General features: G+C 35.1%; 7 non-coding genes across 7 annotated transcripts; 3 read left to right on the top strand and 4 right to left on the bottom strand.

Moving 5' to 3' along the window:
• Positions 1 to 440: 440 nt before the first annotated feature.
• Trnal-caa (transfer RNA leucine (anticodon CAA)) lies at positions 441 to 554 on the bottom strand. Its single transcript has 2 exons — positions 517 to 554; positions 441 to 486 (listed from the first exon to the last, which is right to left on the bottom strand). It is a non-coding gene; the product is annotated as a tRNA-Leu (tRNA).
• A 412-nt stretch (positions 555 to 966) lies between these two features.
• Trnal-uag (transfer RNA leucine (anticodon UAG)) lies at positions 967 to 1,047 on the top strand. The gene has a single exon. It is a non-coding gene; the product is annotated as a tRNA-Leu (tRNA).
• Positions 1,048 to 1,527: 480 nt separating this feature from the next.
• Trnal-caa (transfer RNA leucine (anticodon CAA)) lies at positions 1,528 to 1,641 on the bottom strand. Its single transcript has 2 exons — positions 1,604 to 1,641; positions 1,528 to 1,573 (listed from the first exon to the last, which is right to left on the bottom strand). It is a non-coding gene; the product is annotated as a tRNA-Leu (tRNA).
• A 412-nt stretch (positions 1,642 to 2,053) lies between these two features.
• Trnal-uag (transfer RNA leucine (anticodon UAG)) lies at positions 2,054 to 2,134 on the top strand. The gene has a single exon. It is a non-coding gene; the product is annotated as a tRNA-Leu (tRNA).
• A 480-nt stretch (positions 2,135 to 2,614) lies between these two features.
• Positions 2,615 to 2,728, bottom strand: Trnal-caa (transfer RNA leucine (anticodon CAA)). The gene is made up of 2 exons: positions 2,691 to 2,728; positions 2,615 to 2,660 (listed from the first exon to the last, which is right to left on the bottom strand). It is a non-coding gene; the product is annotated as a tRNA-Leu (tRNA).
• A 412-nt stretch (positions 2,729 to 3,140) lies between these two features.
• Positions 3,141 to 3,221, top strand: Trnal-uag (transfer RNA leucine (anticodon UAG)). Its single transcript has one exon. It is a non-coding gene; the product is annotated as a tRNA-Leu (tRNA).
• Positions 3,222 to 8,768: 5,547 nt separating this feature from the next.
• On the bottom strand, positions 8,769 to 8,882 carry Trnal-caa (transfer RNA leucine (anticodon CAA)). Its single transcript has 2 exons — positions 8,845 to 8,882; positions 8,769 to 8,814 (listed from the first exon to the last, which is right to left on the bottom strand). It is a non-coding gene; the product is annotated as a tRNA-Leu (tRNA).
• Between the last annotated feature and the right edge of the window lie 5,147 nt (positions 8,883 to 14,029).

Genomic DNA, 14,029 nt, shown 5'->3' with positions numbered 1-14,029 from the left:
GGTCGTCCGGAGTACCACCCTACGTATTGATGTTACAGTCTTACGATCGGTTATTTGTGGTATATTACATCGGAACAGGACATACGTTAATATGCACAGAATGTTTTATCAGACCCGGCTAGACAAGTCTTTATTTCCATGTTGAAGACGGAATGACATTTATCTGGCAACATACTTTTCTTCCTTTGGTACATACATATGTGAAAATTAATATCAACAGCCAATGGTTCACTTCAATAGAGAAAGTAAGAGCAAAAACCGAAAGCTCGAGTCCAACAGTACAAATGAATAATAATAACACGCCAGAATAATTTCATTTCTTGAGAAAATTGTGTACAGACTGGCCTGAAAAGTCATTATTCGTCAATCTTATTTTCTCTTGATAACTGTTCACTGAGTTATCATTATACATATATAAAATTCATACGACAAAAACACAGTGTCAGGTGTGGGATTCGAACCCACGCCCACATTCGTGGACCAGAACACTCATCCTCACTGAAGGAAGGTATTACCCTTGAGTCTGGCGCCTTAGACCACTCGGCCAACCTGACTTATCATAATCAATCCAAATTTATGTATAAGTACTCCATCGGTTACATATTGGTTCACTGCAACGGGGAGATGTAAATGTTCACGTGTTTGGTCATCAAGATGAAAATAAATAAATTGCCGGAGAAGAAAGTTTGGAAATGAACTTTCAAATGTTCAAAGAAGAGTAATCGTACTTTCTCTCCTCTCTAGACCAGAGACGGCAAGAGAGGAAAATGGTAACTATTCATTTGTATCTTGGTCGTACGGCGTGTACACGACTTGTATCGTTCGAGTCCGTGTTTTCTCTCGACATTATTGACCCATTTCAAACAATTATCGATATTGACGACTACTTAACCCCGACAGTGCATCACAGTTTGCCATAGACTATATATGTATAAATATTGAAAATTTCTGACATTTAGACATCTAGGTAGCGTGGCCGAGCGGTCTAAGGCGCTGGTTTTAGGCACCAGTCTCATTGAGGCGTGGGTTCGAATCCCACCGCTGCCAATGATATTTTTCTTTTACTGACATTATTATCTGTCGACGCGGTCGTCCGGAGTACCACCCTACGTATTGATGTTACAGTCTTACGATCGGTTATTTGTGGTATATTACATCGGAACAGGACATACGTTAATATGCACAGAATGTTTTATCAGACCCGGCTAGACAAGTCTTTATTTCCATGTTGAAGACGGAATGACATTTATCTGGCAACATACTTTTCTTCCTTTGGTACATACATATGTGAAAATTAATATCAACAGCCAATGGTTCACTTCAATAGAGAAAGTAAGAGCAAAAACCGAAAGCTCGAGTCCAACAGTACAAATGAATAATAATAACACGCCAGAATAATTTCATTTCTTGAGAAAATTGTGTACAGACTGGCCTGAAAAGTCATTATTCGTCAATCTTATTTTTTCTTGATAACTGTTCACTGAGTTATCATTATACATATATAAAATTCATACGACAAAAACACAGTGTCAGGTGTGGGATTCGAACCCACGCCCACATTCGTGGACCAGAACACTCATCCTCACTGAAGGAAGGTATTACCCTTGAGTCTGGCGCCTTAGACCACTCGGCCAACCTGACTTATCATAATCAATCTAAATTTATGTATAAGTACTCCATCGGTTACATATTGGTTCACTGCAACGGGGAGATGTAAATGTTCACGTGTTTGGTCATCAAGATGAAAATAAATAAATTGCCGGAGAAGAAAGTTTGGAAATGAACTTTCAAATGTTCAAAGAAGATTAATCGTACTTTCTCTCCTCTCTAGATCAGAGACGGCAAGAGAGGAAAATGGTAACTATTCATTTGTATCTTGGTCGTACGGCGTGTACACGACTTGTATCGTTCGAGTCCGTGTTTTCTCTCGACATTATTGACCCATTTCAAACAATTATCGATATTGACGACTACTTAACCCCGACAGTGCATCACAGTTTGCCATAGACTATATATGTATAAATATTGAAAATTTCTGACATTTAGATATCTAGGTAGCGTGGCCGAGCGGTCTAAGGCGCTGGTTTTAGGCACCAGTCTCATTGAGGCGTGGGTTCGAATCCCACCGCTGCCAATGATATTTTTCTTTTACTGACATTATTATCTGTCGACGCGGTCGTCCGGAGTACCACCCTACGTATTGATGTTACAGTCTTACGATCGGTTATTTGTGGTATATTACATCGGAACAGGACATACGTTAATATGCACAGAATGTTTTATCAGACCCGGCTAGACAAGTCTTTATTTCCATGTTGAAGACGGAATGACATTTATCTGGCAACATACTTTTCTTCCTTTGGTACATACATATGTGAAAATTAATATCAACAGCCAATGGTTCACTTCAATAGAGAAAGTAAGATCAAAAACCGAAAGCTCGAGTCCAACAGTACAAATGAATAATAATAACACGCCAGAATAATTTCATTTCTTGAGAAAATTGTGTACAGACTGGCCTGAAAAGTCATTATTCGTCAATCTTATTTTTTCTTGATAACTGTTCACTGAGTTATCATTATACATATATAAAATTCATACGACAAAAACACAGTGTCAGGTGTGGGATTCGAACCCACGCCCACATTCGTGGACCAGAACACTCATCCTCACTGAAGGAAGGTATTACCCTTGAGTCTGGCGCCTTAGACCACTCGGCCAACCTGACTTATCATAATCAATCTAAATTTATGTATAAGTACTCCATCGGTTACATATTGATTCACTGCAACGGGGAGATGTAAATGTTCACGTGTTTGGTCATCAAGATGAAAATAAATAAATTGCCGGAGAAGAAAGTTTGGAAATGAACTTTCAAATGTTCAAAGAAGAGTAATCGTACTTTCTCTCCTCTCTAGACCAGAGACGGCAAGAGAGGAAAATGGTAACTATTCATTTGTATCTTCGTCGTACGGCGTGTACACGACTTGTATCGTTCGAGTCCGTGTTTTCTCTCGACATTATTGACCCATTTTAAACAATTATCGATATTGACGACTACTTAACCCCGACAGTGCATCACAGTTTGCCATAGACTATATATGTATAAATATTGAAAATTTCTGACATTTAGACATCTAGGTAGCGTGGCCGAGCGGTCTAAGGCGCTGGTTTTAGGCACCAGTCTCATTGAGGCGTGGGTTCGAATCCCACCGCTGCCAATGATATTTTTCTTTTACTGACATTATTATCTGTCGACGCGGTCGTCCGGAGTACCACCCTACGTATTGATGTTACAGTCTTACGATCGGTTATTTGTGGTATATTACATCGGAACAGGACATACGTTAATATGCACAGAATGTTTTATCAGACCCGGCTAGACAAGTCTTTATTTCCATGTTGAAGACGGAATGACATTTATCTGGCAACATACTTTTCTTCCTTTGGTACATACATATGTGAAAATTAATATCAACAGCCAATGGTTCACTTCAATAGAGAAAGTAAGAGCAAAAACCGAAAGCTCGAGTCCAACAGTACAAATGAATAATAATAACACGCCAGAATAATTTCATTTCTTGAGAAAATTGTGTACAGACTGGCCTGAAAAGTCATTATTCGTCAATCTTATTTTTTCTTGATAACTGTTCACTGAGTTATCATTATACATATATAAAATTCATACGACAAAAACATAGTGTCAGGTGTGGGATTCGAACCCACGCCCACATTCGTGGACCAGAACACTCATCCTCACTGAAGGAAGGTATTACCCTTGAGTCTGGCGCCAAATTTATGTATAAGTACTCCATCGGTTACATATTGGTTCACTGCAACGGGGAGATGTAAATGTTCACGTGTTTGGTCATCAAGATGAAAATAAATAAATTGCCGGAGAAGAAAGTTTGGAAATGAACTTTCAAATGTTCAAAGATGATTAATCGTACTTTCTCTCCTCTCTAGATCAGAGACGGCAAGACAGGAAAATGATAATTATTCATTTGTATCTTGGTCGTACGGCGTGTACACGACTTGTATCGTTCGAGTCCGTGTTTTCTCTCGACATTATTGAACCATTTCAAACAATTATCGATACTGACGACTACTTAACCCCGACAGTGCATCACAGTTTGCCATAGACTATACATGTATAAATATTGAAAATTTCTGACATTTAGACATCTAGGTAGCGTGGCCGAGCGGTCTAAGGCGCTGGGACACGGCAGGTATCTACATATTAAGTTAAAAGTTGACGATAGAGAATTGGATATAATAACTTGTTATGCTCCAAATGTCGTGAAAGAAAAGGTTGCCTTTTTTGAGAAAATATCAAAAAATATCCCCATGTCAGAAAATACCATTTTACTCGGAGATTTTAACAACTCATTATCTAAACTCGACCGCCCAGAAAGGTCAGTTCACATAGAAGATAATGCTTTTAAATGTTTAGTACAATTATGCGAGACCAGTGATATTTATGATATTTGGAGAGCTAGAAACCATTCTGTCCGTTGTTACTCGTGGCGCAGAGTTATTAGTGATAAATTATGCCAAAGCCGTATAGATTTCATTTTTATTTCTAGGGTTTTGTCACAATTTGTCAAAAATGTTTATTACAAACACAATACGTTTAGCGACCACTCCGCCGTCGTGATGCGTGTCGACTTTGTAGATGTAGAGCGTGGCCCCAGCCTTTGGATTTTCAACAACATGTTATTAGAAGACGTTATGTTCACTGAAAAAATTCGTACTTTAATCGAAAATGAAAAGAAATGTCACTTATATAATAGTGAACCGCTGGTGTGGTATGATAATTTAAAATTCAAAATTAAGCAAATTTCAAAGCTTTTTGCTACGAATAAAAGAAAGTCAGAAAAGTCAGAATATTTTAAACTACAGCGTGAATATGAAAAAATGTCCGTCCAAGCGGCAAGTAATATAAATTTTAATGTTACTAAGTTTGAAGAAACCAAAATGAAACTTAAAGAGTATGAACATGATATATGTAGAGGTGCCATTCTCAGGTCCAAAGCCCATTGGGCGATCGAAAGCGATCGAAACTCTAAGTATTTTCTTGAATTAGAAAAGTTTAGGCAAAACAATAACTGTATAAAAGAACTCAAAACTCCCGACGGTAACTTACTCACAAACACCGACGACATTTTGAACGAAATCCACAGATTTTATAAAAACTTGTACTCTTGTACTGAAATTAATAAGGATAAGGCAGCGGAGATACTTGACTATATTTCCGAAAAAATTACAGAAGAAAACATGCAAATATTGGAATCTGAGGTAACTCTAGACGAGATTCGTTCGGCCTTATTCGGGATGGCTAAAAATAAGTCACCTGGTCCCTGCGGTTTAACAGTTGAGTTCTTTTGCAAATTTTTCGATTTATTCGGTGAAATTTTGATGAAGATTTTCAAAGTTATAGAAAATGAACAAATCCTTTCTAGATCTATGCGCCATGGTGTGATGAATCTTGTTTACAAAAATAAAGGAGATAAAAATAATCTTAAAAACTTCCGTCCAATTTCACTACTTTGCGTCGATTACAAAATTCTGGCAAGAGTTATGTCGAATCGCCTAAAAATCGTTCTGCCTAGTATCATCTCCGAAACACAGACATGTTGTGTAACCGGTCGCGATATCGCGGATACAACGTCCAGCATACGAGACATTATAGAAGTCATTGAGAACGACAACTTAGAAGCGTATTTGATTAAGGTTGATCAAGAAAAAGCATTCGATCGACTCGATCACGAATATCTCTATCTTGCTTTGGAAAAATTCGGATTCGGGCCAAATTTTATTCGTTGGATAAAATTTTTTAATAATGACGTAAGCGGCAGTATTAAATGCAACGGATTCCAAACTAAATACGTAAAAATTAGAAACTCAATTAAGCAGGGTTGTCCCGTTTCTGCTCTCTTGTACGTCTTGGCCGCTGAACCTCTCGGACAGGCTATAATTAAAAACAAAAATATTGTAGGTGTTAAAATTCACAATTCAGAGAAAGAGGGTAAAGTTTTTCAACATGCCGATGATACTAATATATTTACTTCCGACAAAGAGTCTATAGGTGAAGTGTTTGAGGTCCTTGACTTATACTGTCAGGCTTCAGGTGCTAAAATTAATAAAGATAAATCAGAAATTATGTGTCTCGGAGCCGGTAAATTATCGGATCAAGAATTGTATAATCTAAAACTTAAACGAAGTGAAAATGTTACAAAAGTTTTAGGTATTTACGTTGGTAAAGATAAAGTTTCTTGTGAATATCTTAATTGGAGAGACAAAATTCAAACAATTAAGTCCATTCTCTCCCTTTGGAACAAGCGTCAGCTAACCCTCCATGGTCGCGCAACTGTCGTCTCTACTTTGATCATGTCGCGTTTATATTATACGCTAACAGTTTGTCCCCTGCCTGAAATTATTAAAGTTGAACTCCGGTCAGCAGTTTTAAATTTTTTATGGAAAGGGAAACCACCTTTAATTAAATACCAGTCAATTATAGGTGCAAAGGCTAATGGTGGCTTAAACATACCAGATATTTACTTAAAAATGCAAGCATTTAGATTAAAATTTCTTAAAAAAATATTTAGACCCTAATTGCACTGCTCTTTGGAAGAGTGCATTTAGCTATTTCATAACAAATATCAATAATCTTGATGTTGCCGAAAATATTGTCCATTTGGTTTTAAATAACAGCCAGCTTAAGCAACTTCCGGTATTTTATCAAGAAATGATGGAATCATTCTACAGAATCAAACATAAAATCAGCTTCAAAATGGAACCACACCAGATTTATAATATCCCAATTTTTTGTAATCCAGAGATTAAGTATAACAATAAAATGCTCCTCTTTCAAAATTTCATAGATGCAGGCTTGTTTCTAGTAAAGCACATATCCTATGAAGTGGTACCAGGTTTTCTAAATCCGAATGCAATAATCGAAATAATCCAATCGCATAATCCAGATGAGAATGCCGAACACATAGCGTTATCCTTACAAAAGATTCTCGTTTCGATTCCTTTAGAATGGCACAAACACGTAAAAACTGTAAATAATCCCCAAGGTGACAAAACCCCGATACTCAAAATTATCGACGAAAATGACAAAGAAATTTTCTTCAATACATGTACAACTAAGAATTTCTATTCAGTCATTTTATCTTTATCGTGGGAACAGCCTACGGCCGAGAAGAAGTGGGCGGAGTTTCATCCTGAACTAGAATTTACACGCTTATACTCGCTTGTCAATCAAGAAACGTTAACGCCTGATTGCCGATGTTTGTACTATCGCATGATACATCGCTCTATATTTACCCTTGAAAAATTAAATAAAATAGGTACTGTAGATAATGAGATATGTAAGGCCTGTAATCAATCAACAGAAGACTTGTCTCATCTGTGGGTCCCTTGTTCATTTCAGAGACCACTTCACAACTATTTAAAGGATTTATTATTTGACATGTTTAGGAATTGTTCTGCAGATATTGTGAACTCTATAGACTACGAACAACTTATCCTACTAGGTTATTTGAATACTTCAAAGCTTATAAATACATACTTTTTGAACTACATGATTTGTGTAGCTAGACTTGTCATTTATAAATCACGTAATTTGAAAGTGTTTGAAAACAAAAATATCGAAACAGTCCGTTTTTTCAAATATACAATTCAGAGATACATTGAATATGCTTTTGCTTTATATAGAGTGAAAAACAAAATGAACCAGTTTTATAAATATTTTCTTAATAGAAATCCACTCTTACGACTAGAGATGGATTCACTTGTGTTTCATTTTTGATTTTTAACATGAATGAAAGGAAAATGTTCTTGCCTAATTATTGTGACTAGTTGTAGACATTGTTTATATAAATACAACTTGATACATGTACAACTGTGTTTGTATGCAGAAAGCATTGTTATCTATTTTTATTTCTTCCTTTCTTCTAACATGTATTGGCTAACTTTGGCTAAATTCAAAATTAAGTATATCTAAAAGACATGAACTTATGTTCACGCTCATAAATATCGTCATGCTTACATATATATGTATATATATAAAAGACATGAACTAATGTTCACGCTAATATATATCGTCATGCTTAAATACATATATATACATATATTCGTTGAATTTGTAAAACCGGGTATTGTCCGGTTAAACACAACCTTGTAAATATTAATGAATAAAATATTTTTACAATGAAAAAAATAAGGCGCTGGTTTTAGGCACCAGTCTCATTGAGGCGTGGGTTCGAATCCCACCGCTGCCAATGATATTTTTCTTTTACTGACATTATTATCTGTCGACGCGGTCGTCCGGAGTACCACCCTACGTATTGATGTTACAGTCTTACGATCGGTTATTTGTGGTATATTACATCGGAACAGGACATACGTTAATATGCACAGAATGTTTTTTCAGACCCGGCTAGACAAGTCTTTATTTCCATGTTGAAGACGGAATGACATTTATCTGGCAACTTACTTTTCTTCCTTTGGTACATACATATGTGAAAATTAATATCAACAGCCAATGGTTCACTTCAATAGAGAAAGTAAGAGCAAAAACCGAAAGCTCGAGTCCAACAGTACAAATGAATAATAATAACACGCCAGAATAATTTCATTTCTTGAGAAAATTGTGTACAAACTGGCCTGAAAAGTCATTATTCGTCAATCTTATTTTTTCTTGATAAGTGTTCACTGAGTTATCATTATACATATATAAAATTCATACGACAAAAACATAGTGTCAGGTGTGGGATTCGAACCCACGCCCACATTCGTGGACCAGAACACTCATCCTCACTGAAGGAAGGTATTACCCTTGAGTCTGGCGCCTTAGACCACTCGGCCAACCTGACTTATCTTAATCAATCCAAATTTATGTATAAGTACTCCATCGGTTACATATTGGTTCACTGCAACGGGGAGATGTAAATGTTCACGTGTTTGGTCATCAAGATGAAAATAAATGAATTGCCGGAGAGGAAATTTTGGAAATGAACTTTCAAATGTTCAAAGAAGATTAATCGTACTTTCTCTCCTCTCTAGATCAGAGACGGCAAGACAGGAAAATGATAATTATTCATTTGTATCTTGGTCGTACGGCGTGTACACGACTTGTATCGTTCGAGTCCGTGTTTTCTCTCGATATTATTGAACCATTTCAATCAATTATCGATATTGACGACTACCTAACCCCGACAGTGATAAAGTGTATATTCTTAATTTCTGTAACATGATGATTTTATAGATATTCTGATTTGTATTGTTATTTCGTATAGTTTTATTCAATAAAGATAAAAAAAAGGCGCTAGTTTTAGGTAACAGTCTCATTGTGGCGTGGGTTCGAATCCCACTGCTGCCATTTTTTCTTTTACTTACATTATTATATGTTGACGTGGTCGTCCGGAGTACCGCCCTACGTATTGATGTTAGTCTTACAATCGGTTATTTGCAGTATATTACATCGGAACAAGACATTCGTTAATATGCACAGAATGTTTTATCAGACCCGGCTAGACAAGTCGTTATTTCCATGTTGAAGACGGAATGACATTTATCTGGCAACATACTTTTCTTCCTTTGATACATACATATGTAAAAATTAATATCAACAGCCAATGGTTCAATTCAATAGAGAAAGTAAGAGCAAAACCGAAAGCATGGGTCCTACAGTACAACTGAATAATAGTAACACGCTAGATTAATTTCATTTCTTCAGAAAATTGTGTACAGATTGGCCTGAAAAATCATTATTCGTCAATCTTATTTTTTCTTGATAACTGTTCACTGAGTTATCATTACAGTTATATAAAATTCATACGACAAAAACATAGTGTCAGGTGTGGGATTCGACTCATCCTCACTGAAGGAAGGTATTACCCTTGAGTCTGGCGCCTTTATTTTTTTATTTTTTTTCCCTTATTGAATAAAACCATACGAAATAACAAAACAAATCAGAATGTCTATAAAATCATCATATTACACATCTTAAGAATACGATTTATCACAGTTTGAATAACAGCACATCTTCCTTTAACATCACAGTTGGATTGTCTTTCAAAAACTTCTTTTCCAAGACTGTTAGTCTGTTTGTAAATTTACAATAGAAATAAAAATAACTAATATTATATTTCAGTGTGTATTTGAAATATGTTATTAGGTTAATACTTCTTGTGTCATTTTTGAAAATTTGTCTTTGTTTCATTATACACAGTCTTCCAATAAACAACAAAAAATTAACATAGTGAATATTTACACCCTTCACATTAGTGTTTACATTCCTGGAGCTCCCGATGATTTGATGTTTTGGTGAGTCTAACGCCAAATATTTAATTGATGAACTGTTTCTGGTAGTAATTATTGATGGAAAGTACTCATATTCATTGCTATTTGTGCACGAACACTTCGTATATTCCCCCTTTCCTGCCTTTTACGCGCAGGAAAAGGGGGGGTTTGCGGTGTGTTTGATTTGTTTTTCAGAATATGTCTGAAAGCCAAATGAATGATTCTCAGACCAACGCACCGGGAAGTTCTGGAGTTGGAATGGATTCCGGAAGTAAGAATGGGAATAATTCTTTTGGAAGGAAGGGAACTTATGTTCATGAAAATAGGAGATATCTCAAAGAGTGTACGTTCCGCATTGAAGGAAAAGATACTAATATACGCGGTGAGAGGATTATCATAGAGTCTATTGAGAATGTAACTGGAATCAATACTGTATTAGCAGTGGTGAAAAATGATTCCGAATGTTATGATATTACGATGAATACACAAGAAAAAGCTTTTAAATTAGCTGATGATATTGATATAGCAGGTCGCAGATAGCGTGTGAACCTATTATTTTCTGATATTGTTATAGTTTCATTTATGAAACTCCCTGCATTTATCGAGGATGATGCCATTACAATGAAGTTAAGTAGTAATGGAATTTCCGTAATAGTTTATAGAAAAATAGTCCCTGGAACACAAGTTGCCGATGGCACTAGAATTGTACAATGTAAATTTCCACAAGGAATCTCTGCATTGCCTTGGACAATGCCCTTTAGAGTAGGTTCTACCACTGGATATTTCCGAGTAAAACATAACAATCAAGCTAAAGTGTGTTCAGAGTGTTTTTCACCTGACCATATGTGCAAAGAATGCCTATACATTGAGTGCAATGGTCGTGGCAATAGTGGACATATACTTAAGGATTGTAAGGCTGACAAATGTGACAGATGTAAGCGTTTTCCAAAACTGTGCGTTTGTGTAAATGGGTTTATGCGCAGAAATCCGTATCCCCAACGACGGTTGGCTGCAACGATTGTGGTTTATTCTTTTGCAATTGCAAATGTTCAGTGTGTGGAAAAATTACATGCACATGCGCTTGTTATGTTTGCGAAACTGATCCATGTCAATGCAATTTGGGAAGTAATTTGTGTTCACTTTGTAGAAGTGAATCTTGTGTTTGTCCTTGCCAGGACTGCAATAGTCATCCTTGTTCGTGTGAAAGTACTAGTTCACAAGAAAAAGATGGTAAAGTTGAAAACTTTAATCCCGAGGTGTCCACTAATGATGAAGTGGATACTACTCTGGTGAAAGAAGCAGTGGTTGAAGAGTATCATTTGAGTAGTGAGGTTTTTTCAGAGTCTGGTGTTGATGACAAAGATGAACAAATGGAAGTTGGTGATGATAGCAGAAAGAGAAAACTGGATGTTTCATCTAGTGAAAACGGTTATAGTAGTGAGGAAAGGGATGTGAATGATGAAGATGGCTCTGACAGTTATAAGAATGAGACATCACGGCTATGTAAAGAGGGAAAGGATGGTAAAAAGATTAAAATACAAGATGAAGATATTTCGTCTGGTGAAATAGATTTTTTTTAGACCAGATTGCTAATTTTGTAGATAGTGCTGAGGCAGCAAGCACCTTAGTTGGTGACAAAGAAGTCACCGCAGAAGGTGCATCTGATATTTTATATTCGGAGCTCTGATGAGGAATCACAGAGTACTCCTGATACTAGTGATCAATTTTCTTTGAGTAGTAAAGACTTAAAGAAAAAGAGGAAAAAAGAAAAGCAATTAGAAAGAAAATTAGAAAGAAGGGGTAGAATTAAAGTGACTCCCAATCTTAATGGGAAACATTGTAGAAAATCTAATGAAAAAACTGAACTTGAAGATGATGGATAAGATTATATATAATCTATGTGCTTTTGTTTTTGTAATGGTACTTATATGTTCTTTCAATTGTAATAGATTGAAATCCATACATAAGTTTGAAAGTCTTGTAAGTGTTATTGATGATAGATTTGGTATTGTATTTTTACAAGAAATTTTTTGGAGTGATAATTATATAAATGGTGTTAAACACTTGTTTAATGGTAATATATATTATAGTAATGGACATAACAGTAGACAAAGTGTAGCCATACTTGTTAGTAATTATGATAAAAATAGAGCAACATTTGTTCATAAAGATATTGAAGGTAGATTTATACATGTATAATATACTGAAAATAATATTGTTTTTAATTTAATTTCTGTATATGCACCAAACATTAACGCAGAACGTGTTAAATTTTTTCAGTATGTGCACACTTACATTGATTCTTTAGAAAATGTTATTGTTGGTGGTGATTTTAATACTACTCTTTCTAATATTGATAGAGGCAGTAAAACAAAGCATCTTGTTGATGAACCATGTAGAAAATTGTGCCAAATTATAGAAAGTAGTCATTTATATGACGTATGGAGGGCTCGAAATATGTATTCAAGATTGTTTTCTTGGAAAAGAGTATCACATGGGGAATTACAACAAAGTAGAATAGATTATTTTTTAATCAGTAGAGGGTTGTCGTCTTTTGTACAAAATGTTTACTACAATGTTACATCACTGAGTGATCATAGTTTTGTAATTATGAATTTAAATTCTAATGATGTTGAAAAAGGTCCTGGGCTATGGATTTTGAACAATACTCTGTTATTTAATGATGAATATGTTAGAAAAATTAGAGAAATGATTGCTAATGAAAAAGAAAATGAATTGTATACTAGAGATATTGTAATATGTTGGGATAATTTGAAATATAGATAAAGAAATTTTCTCAGATAATGTCATCTAAATTAGCTAGAGAAAAGAAAAGAGAGTATTATAGATGACAAAATCTTATAGATAATATATGTAATAGGGCTGCCAATGGTGAAGGTATTAATGTAACAAAACTTAAGACTATTAAATTAGAACTATCAGAGTATGAGAGTGAAAAATGTAAAGGTGCTATTCTCAGATCTAAAGCTATATAGGCAGTTGAATCTGACAACAATACTAAATATTTTTTGTGAGAAGTGTAAACAAGAAAATTGTTCAATTAGGGAGTTGTTAACACCTGACAATTGTGTCAGATACTGATAGTATTTTGCAATTGCAATATGATTTTTATAGCAATTTATACTCTTCTGTTAATGTTGATATAGATAGAATTGATGAATTCTTTAGCATGTGTAGATAAAAAAGTTGAAGATGATGATTGTTTGTCTTGTGATGCTGATATATTTCCTGAAGCAATTCGTAAGGCTATTTTAGAAATGTCAAAAAATAAAAGTCCAGAATCAGATGGACTGACTGTAGAGTTTTATTGTACTTTTATGATGAGTTGAAAAATATTTTGTTACAGTTATTCAAAGCCATTGAACAAGAAGGTGAATTGTGTAGAACCATGAAATGTGGTGTTCTAAGTGTTTTTTTTTTTTTACAAAAACAAAGGTGTCAAAAAATGTATAAATTATAGGCCTATATCTCTACTGCAGGTAGATTCTAAGATATTAGCAAGAGTGGTGGCCAATAGATTTAAGATTATTTTACCTAAAGTTATTTCTGAAGATCAAACATGTTGTATTTTAGGACGAGATATTAGTAATAATATAGCAAATGTAAGATATAGCATTGAACTTGTGGAACAAGACGAACTTGAAGGTTATATTGTTAAAATTGATCAGGAAAAAGCTTTTGATAGTGTTAGTCATTT

The sequence above is a fragment of the Perna viridis genome, chromosome 6 (genome assembly GCF_037379345.1).
Source record: "Perna viridis isolate PV_CMFRI_1.1 ecotype Kerala chromosome 6, ASM3737934v1, whole genome shotgun sequence".
Classification (NCBI taxonomy): Eukaryota; Metazoa; Mollusca; class Bivalvia; order Mytilida; family Mytilidae; genus Perna; species Perna viridis.
Note: the sequence above shows the minus strand (reverse complement) of the source record. Positions and strands in the feature narration are given on the sequence as shown.